The sequence below is a fragment of the Tympanuchus pallidicinctus genome, unplaced genomic scaffold (assembly GCF_026119805.1).
Source record: "Tympanuchus pallidicinctus isolate F22 unplaced genomic scaffold, pur_lepc_1.0 scaffold8, whole genome shotgun sequence".
Classification (NCBI taxonomy): Eukaryota; Metazoa; Chordata; class Aves; order Galliformes; family Phasianidae; genus Tympanuchus; species Tympanuchus pallidicinctus.
The window spans coordinates 17856556-17865213 of NW_026294802.1; the positions used below are offsets into that span (position 1 = coordinate 17856556).

Genomic DNA, 8658 nt, shown 5'->3' on the forward strand with positions numbered 1-8658 from the left:
TAATATTGAGGCTTTTGGTCATTGCTGGCAAAAGGTATAGCTAGTGGGGATGAGTATGCTGAAAAAATAGTGTTTTGTAGCTGAGAATTTGCTCTACCAAGTTGTGTTGTACATTTCGTACCTTACAGTTTCCATGGAAATAAAACAGCATGTATTACTTTTGGATCAATAGAAAACCAGTGCAGATATCATTTAACATCCCCGCAGACAAGAAATGATATTATCCTCAAGGCCAGAAGCTTGTTTGCTCTGGCTGCTTCTTAGTGGCATAGTGCAGCCATTTGCAACTCCATACACAGTTCAGTAAATCCAATACAGCTGGTGTTGGATTTTCTTGTGAGTGACCCTTAGCAGTGGAAGGATGGAAAATGTTGAGTTTGAAGTCAGTTTGCACCTTTTAATCAAATTACATTGATGTTGTCTGGTTTTAATGTACAAGGTGTAGCATTTAAAAAATGCAACAGCACTATGGTACGAGGTAGAGAATCAGTGCAAAGCTACATTCTGGATTTGGGATTGTTCATTAAAAATGGGTGGGCTCACTGTTATGTTGGATCTGTAATTTCTCTTTCTACTGTCAGGCAAAGCTAATACAGAAACATAAAGACAGCAGAAACTCAGGATCATGTGTTTTGGTTAACTTCAAAATCCAGAAGAGTGATTGTGGAACCACAGTCTGAAAGGGACCTTACAGATGGTATTTACATTTCATTTATATTTTGCAAGCTATTTCCTCAACCACATAAATATGTATCATCTTTCATTAATGATTTTTTCGGTTACATTTTTACATCACACAGACCCTGGGCTTTTATTGCCTTACCTTCAGCTGTTTCCACAGTGGACAAAGTTAAAAGAGCATCATTACGACACTTTGTATCACCCTTTTTCAGAGTGGTAGACTGCTCTGTGAAGGCAAAACCTTGTCACAAACCTGTCACTTATCCCTTGGCCCTACACTTTTCATTGTTTCTCCCTGGGAGCAACAGGAGTTCTCCTGATGAGGTAAAAGTAGGAGAAGAAATAAGGAAGAGATCCAAAATGTGAACATACATAACGATTAGTACTGGAACCTGCAAACCTGCAGCTATCACTGTAGTCAGACCTTGATACAGCTAAGGATCTGCACCTCTACCATTTGTTTTGTTTGAGGGAAACAAAGCATCCATGCTGTAACATAACACAGCAGCCAAAGGGAACAACTTAATTACAGACAAGCCCAAAAGAGCTTTCTAGTGTCGTTTCAGAAAAAAGAGAAACAACCAAAGTGGTACATATACCTATTAGATTATTTGCATTTTGAGTATTGAATACAAACTTGTTGTTTAGCCATGCCTTCTGAGAAGTGTTCTAGTATTTACGTATTTACTGCTAACAGCAAGTTCTGGCTTTCAAAGACCAGAATATCCACACCTACCTGAAAAACAGGCAGTCACATTTTATCTCTTGTCAGTATGAACAGTGACAAAAAGCAAGTTTAGGAAAAAAAGTGAAAATGGAATGAGACTATAGTGATCTTCAGTGGTTGAAAAGCAGCCGTAAGCTTGCCTAAAAATGTGAAATATGCTAAAAGTAGAAGCCAAAAATCCTTTCTTCGTAGAACCCTCCCAAATGTCTGGAATTTGTTAGCTTTCCTGAGCGTCAGAAGAGATTTTCAGTCATAAAGTCATCTTTGATATGTAAAGACCTAATGCCTTCTAAATTATCTTGGATTTCTAGCTTAGAGGTCCCCCAGGTTTATGATTCTCAACCTCTAATGCCACCAATAAAAACAAGATATGTCGTTCATCTTGTAGGACGCTAAAAAAAAAAGATATTATCTCTATCTGTGTGATCAAAAAATTATCCTAAACTCAGCAGAGTTTCTGGATGACATTTAATCCATAATGAAAAACACGTGTAGAATTTGCATTTGTGTAGAATATTTGCCTCATAATACATAATAAAATTGTGAGAACTGTAAATCCATTCATGGCAGAGACATTTAAGGAAGTGCTACAGACATGCCCTTGTTCAGACCGAGTCAATAAGGAAATTTTATTATCTAAATAATGTAAAAAAACCTATATGAGATGTTAATTCAGTCTTGGTTTATGGTGAGTTTGACAACAAAAACAGCACTTCCTCTTAGGCAATAGAAACTGGAAAGCATTCATACAAATAAAATAAGCAGTTCCTCGATCATTATGGCATAGTATAAGTGTACTTCCTAGAATCACTCATTGCTACTCCACACTCACGGAGCTGGGGAATGCTACAGGTTGCCTGATGGGGCAAACAGGCCAGTGGCTGCCTTCAGTCTGAGCACAGGGATGGCCAGCTCTGTGGGAAGTCTGTGTGACTGTACCCAGGCAGGGAAAGAAACGTGTACAATGGTACAGCTGATTAATAATTTTATATCACTGTCATTATGATAGATGGGGGCCTATATCAATGCAGACTGGAAACAGAACTGTCAGATCCTGCTGAAGTATGCAGACAGAGCTGAAGGAAGAAGGACAGTTTACGTGAGAATGTCCTGCACTTTCCAAACAGGAATAATATGGGTGTGTGTTTTTATTGTAAAAGGACAGAAATAAAGCAAAAGCTCTGCTTACCACACATTAGCTATGTGTATATACCACATTACTTCCACTCCAAGGCTTTTTAACCTTGTAAGAATTTAAGTTACTGTCTATATTTAACAAGGAATAATTCCATAAGAAAAAAATGATCTGCATTAAGAGATCAGTCAGGTTAAAAACTGCAGTATTCAAAAGTTAGGAGACAGAAGCATAGAAGGACACATACTGCAGAAATGCTGCTGAGAAGCAAATACCAATATACTCAGGTGCATCAGAATTAATGGAGCAAGCTGCACAATACTTCTCCGCAACTGAAGAGAACTGTTATCCCCATTTTACCAATAGGACACTGAGAAGGAGAAACATTAGTTAAAAAAATCTCAGACATTGCAAAGTTTGAATGCAACGTTTAATTTTCTCATTTACTTTTGAATGAAATTATTTTGTTGCATGGTAATTGCGGCTTGTTGAAAAGGACGATTCTGCTCTCTGTTCTGTCCTGGGCCTCACACTGCTGACGCTTTCCTCGTGTTGGCTCCAGTACTGTGCTGCCAGGCCCTCATGCTGAGCCAGCAGCTGTTGCTGTACAATTGCAAGATGTGATGCAAGTGGAATGGTGGAAACAGGCAGGCAGGGATGGTCAGAGGGATGCAAGTCTGACAACTGTGTGACAGCCTGCGCTCATGTTAGCTACAGTATGAAACCACACCCTGACAGCATCTGCTCCTATTAATAGATCTTCGGTGTTGGCATTAGATGAACTCACTGCGAGCCGAAGGTATCATCTGGCAACAATCTGGAATGCTTGGAGTAGCGCACCTGCTTTGGCAGCAGCACAGGAATGCAAGCAGATTGTCACTGCTTCTTACATCCATTGGCTCTGACAGGAACTTAGGTGAAGACATAAGAAATTTTGTAGGAGCATGGGAATATATAGCAGGCTATGCATCCAGCCTGGTTTTCCTCACCTTCATTTTCAGCACGGCTTCTCCGTAACTTAGAAAGTTTAAGAACCTACATAGTTCTTTTCAGAGTAGTGGACTATACTTCTGTAACTCAGTTTCTCAATTACCACTTAACAGATTCAGTTTGATAGCAATTTATGCTTTAACACTGCTAACGAAAGAAAGAACTCGTGATACGATAGGAAAAGAACAAGTCACAAAATAATCAAGTAAGGAAGATATTTTCAGGTTGGTGAATACATCTCACGGTGCTGAAGAACTAAGCATCTGCAAAATCTCTAGTGGATGTCTTCAGAAAATGTTACTTCTGTATGAGGGTGCATTCTAGAAAAAAGGCAAATAAAGTGCTCATCTAAAATGAACTCCTCTTTCATCCCCAGGGAAAAATGTTAGTAAATAATTTCATGCATTCAGAAGACAAAAAGAAGACTAAAAATGTATACCAAGAATAAATCATCTCAAGACAGTTTTCTTCTGTGATGTTCTCCTGAGAGATGGAGTAGAAAGAATAGTTATGTCATAGAACCACAGAGTTCAAGAATGGCTGAGGTTGGTGGGCATATTTGGTCCACCTGGTCCAACCCTCACTCAAGCCTGGACACCCAGAGCAGGCTGCCCAGGCTCATCTATAAGGTTTCTTTTGAAAATCTCCAAGCAGGAGACTCCATAGCCTCTCTGGGCAGCCTTTGGCAGTACTCCATCACTTGCACAGCTCTGATGTTCCTCCTGATCTTCAGGAAGCATTCCTGAACTGTTCCAGTTCGTTGCTCACTGCCTCTTGTCTTGTCACTGGGCACCACTGAAACAAGTCTGGATCCATCTTCTCTGCACCCTCCCTCAGGTATTTATAGACATTGATAAGATTCCCTCTCAGCCTCCTCTTCTCTAAGCTGAACAGCTCCAGCCCTCTCAGCCTCTTCTTACAGGAGAGATACTCTAGTCCCTTCATCATCTTGGTGGTCAAGATCAAGAACTGGACAGCAGTTGTTGGCCTCACCAACACTGAGCAGAGCAAAAGGATCCAGAAGGATCACTCGTCTTGACTTGCTGGCACTGCTTTGCCTAATGCTGACACAAATACTGTTATCCTTCTTAGTGGCTAACAGTGGCTTAGGGGCTCACATTCAACTTGGTGTTCATCAGGAGCCCCAGGTCCTTTTCTGCAGAGTTGCTTTCCAACTGGGTGACCCCCAGCACGTACTGGTGCATGGGCTGTCCCTCCCCCATTGCAGGAGTTTGCATTTGTGGAACTTAATGAGACTTGCTAGCTCACCCTCCCCGCCTGCCTAGGTCCTTCTGGATGGGGACACAGCTTTACAGTGAATCACCTATTCCTCGTAGTTACTTACAGTTTATTAATTTACTGAGGGTGCATTATACTCCATCATCCTGATTGTTAATGAAGGAGCTATACAAAACCAGACCCAGTACTGACCGCTTGGGTACTCTGATTGTTACTGTCCTCCAATCAGACACTGCACCACTGACTACTGTCCTCTAGGCCTGGCTGTCCAGGCAGTTTTTAATCCACCTCACTTTCTGTTCACTAAATATATACATTATTTACATCCTGACTATATAGATGTTCTGACCAGTATCTTTCATGCAATATGATCAAAAGCAAGCCAGGAGAACTTACAGTAGTTAAGAGTGGTAGGTCCATAGTGTCTTCAAAAATGGTTAATATTTAACTAATTTCTGCAAGGAAAAAAAATCTATCTATCTATTGCAAGAAAACCATCAATATTTTTATGCAAAAAATGTCAATAATTCACTCATTCTCTTCTACACAATCTTTCCATTAGAAATTAGGATGATAGGCTACAACATGTAGATTTGCAGATGAGAGGAACCTAGCAGAGACTGCAAATATATTGGATATATTGGTACTTAAGTTTAATCCTAAGAAACTAGGAAACAATCTGGAAAAGTAGAAAGAAGTTAGACAGTGACAAGTGCAAAATATCACAGAATGACAAAATGGCTGGGGTTGGAAAGGACCTCAAGGATCATGAAGGGCCACATGCAGGCCCACCAACCTCCCATTTCATACTAGACCAGGCTGCCCAGGGCCCCATCCAGTGTGGCCTTGAACACCTCCAGGGACAGTGCATCCCTGCAAAGGAAGTGCTGTTTGCCGCGGTGAAACACAGGCTGACCCTTGTCAACAGTGTCATGTTAAGGAAGAAAAAAAAGTGCTGACCTCATAATAGAATCATAGAATCACGATGGTTGGAAAAGACCTCTAAGATCATACAGTCCAATCACCCACCTACCACCAATATTGCCCACTGAACCATGACTCTAAGTACTACATGTCCCCTTTCCTTAAACACCTCCAGGGATGGTGACTCCTTGGGCAGCCTGTTCCAACTCAGAAAGGGAAGTGCAGTCAGCACAGCACGTGTGGCTGTCCTGCTTGTCTTGTCAGTACCGTACAGCCTGAGCCAGCTGAGTACTGTGTCTGATTCTGGCAACACAAGTAAAGAAAGACCCAGCAAACACAGTCTACTGGTTGAGAATAGACATCTACAGCGAGACCTAACACATTTCTAATGTGTAAGAAGTTGCTAAGACAAGGAAGGGAACAAATTGTTCCCCAGTGCCACCTAGCAATGGCATGAGTTCTGAACTTAAGTTACAACAAAGGGTACATCGGGGCTAAACAACAGCTGTGAGCATCAGAGCAGCAGTGATGGCAAAGCGCCAGAGCAAAGACTGCAGGCTCTGTATTTCCAAGGTTTTCAGGGCATATGAAACAAAGACCAGGCTGCAAAAACAGGATTATTTGTCTAAAACAACAACAACAATAATAATAATAATAATAATAATAATAATAATAATAATAAAAAAATTGATTCAATTGAGTGTGCTTTCTAAGCCTTCTCTATTCTCTTCATTTTCCTGCCATGGTTTATAACACCATGAGTTCTTACAAACTTGGATCTTTTCTCTGCCTTTTTTTTTTTCTCTGTTTCTTAAGTTCAGGACTTACTTTAACAAACTGTTCTGTTTCCTTCCTAAATAAATTTCAGTAAGTGTCTGACTTCCCAATCCACCCAAATAACAAAGCGATTGGTTCTCTGCCTCCTTATCTCAAAACTAGAACAAAACGAAGTGTTTTCTCGACCTTTCTGTCTCTGGAAATGGCCACTCTGGGAACATTCCACTATTTCACAGCCGAAAAAGAACAACACCTTTGTGAGTATTTCCCTCGAAATTAGGGTTTTCTTAGCCCTTTTCGGTTCCTAAAAGCTAAACCACACCTGCCCCGCGTCTCTCGGCTCGTCCTGTAACACCTGCTTCCCTGTCCCTCCTTTCACTCCTTTTGCTGTTATTCCAATGCATCTTTCCGACTTTTTTCTTCATTTCCCTACTTTTTCTGAACGCCTCGCACGCTGCTTCATTCCCTTCCCCTCGTTCTACTCGAGTCGCTTCCCGAGGAAATCCGAAGTCCCGCCTCCAAACCAAAAACAAACAACAGCGCCCGTCCCGCCCTTTCCCCTGCAATGAAGGCGGCAAATAGTACGGAGCAGAAACAAAAGCACAATGACCCCGACGTGATTCGAACACGCAGCCTTCTGATCTGGAGTCAGACGCGCTACCGTTGCGCCACGAGGTCCTACGGCAAACGGTCGGCCAGAGCTTTACAACTCACCTACAACAGCAGTCCGCCACCGCGTCGCTTTACCGCCTCAAATCTCCTTTCCTCCCCCACGGGCTCGCTTCCCGCGTCCCGCGCAGATCACTTGACGCCCCTCGCCCACACACCGGCTGCCAGCACCAAGGGCCTCTCGCTCCCTTGGTGGTGTAAAGCTCGTTCTCCGCGGAACTGCCGCCATACGACGGCTCCTGGCTGCTCGCTCCCACTCCACGGCCCTCACATAATTTCCACGTCCTTTTGCCTGTTCCATCCGCAATCCACTGCTTTCGAGGCAGTTAAACAACAAAGATAAAGGATAGGCATGAAGGCAGTAACTCAAGGCGTTCCTCGTTAGTATAGTGGTGAGTATCCCCGCCTGTCACGCGGGAGACCGGGGTTCGATTCCCCGACGGGGAGAGGCTGCAAGCGTTTTCTTACCGCCTGGCTGCGTTACCTACTCGAAAGATCAAGAAAACGGCGCTTCGAGTGGCGTTCGTGTTTTGGCCGCCGTTTTTGTGCTGTGCCCAACGGCGATCACTGGCATTGATAGCACTGAGAGAGCCGCTGAAAGCAAAAGTCTTATTTCTCCCCGTCGGGGAATCGAACCCCGGTCTCCCGCGTGACAGGCGGGGATACTCACCACTATACTAACGAGGACGCGCGAGACACGCGTAGCCTCTGGTGCCGCCGCCCCTGCGGCACCCTGCGTCTCTCGCCTCGCTTTAGCGAGGCCGCGCTGGGCAGCGCTCTGCAGAAGGCGGGGCCGCGAGGGGCTGTGTGCTGGAGCTCGTTGTGCAGGCAGTGGCCGTTGTTTGTGGGTGCTGCTGTAGCCAGTTTGCTGGCACGAGGGGACGCGTGGATAGCCTCCCACCCGTAGCTTGTTTCCTCCTACGCCCCATAACTGAAGGACCTTGTGAGCAAACTAGTGAAAACAGCGTAACAAAACCATCAGGCTTGAGACACTGAAGAAGCAAAGCAGCCCAGATAAACTTTACATTTGTGTTTTTGCATCTGGTTCATGCAGACAGTTTCTTTTTACGGGAACCTGAGAAGCTTCAGAGTCAGCAGTCCTGGGGTGAGAGGACTCCAGCACCTGCTCCTCACCTCCCTAAAATGGGAGAGGGGAAAATGGAAACCAATTACTCAGAGACTGGAGAGTAAAAGGCTGAAGGACACACACTGACCGTATGTCTTGCACTCGTTTGGTCAGTGGTAACACGGCTGCAGGCTGTATCACAGTGACAGGAAATTATTTGTAATTCACTTGTTGTATGAAGCTTTAACTCCATGCATAAGAAGTCAGCTGGAACAAACAAGGCTCCCTTTCAGCAATCTTTGATACCAGGAATATTTCTCTGGACAAGAGGACCCCAGAGTGGCGTTTTCAGACAATCATGGATGAGGAACAAATAACAATCAGTATGTAGATTATCTAAATATAAATGACCTGTGACTGAAGTATTTCAACAAACTGGCCAGCTCCTGA

The 8658-nt window shown here is 43.6% G+C and overlaps 3 non-coding genes across 3 annotated transcripts; 1 reads left to right on the top strand and 2 right to left on the bottom strand.

Annotated features, from left to right (window-relative positions):
• Window positions 1-7079: 7079 nt before the first annotated feature.
• Window positions 7080-7151, bottom strand: TRNAW-CCA (transfer RNA tryptophan (anticodon CCA)). The gene has a single exon. It is a non-coding gene; the product is annotated as a tRNA-Trp (tRNA).
• A 366-nt stretch (window positions 7152-7517) lies between these two features.
• TRNAD-GUC (transfer RNA aspartic acid (anticodon GUC)) lies at window positions 7518-7589 on the top strand. Its single transcript has one exon. It is a non-coding gene; the product is annotated as a tRNA-Asp (tRNA).
• A 168-nt stretch (window positions 7590-7757) lies between these two features.
• TRNAD-GUC (transfer RNA aspartic acid (anticodon GUC)) lies at window positions 7758-7829 on the bottom strand. The gene has a single exon. It is a non-coding gene; the product is annotated as a tRNA-Asp (tRNA).
• Between the last annotated feature and the right edge of the window lie 829 nt (window positions 7830-8658).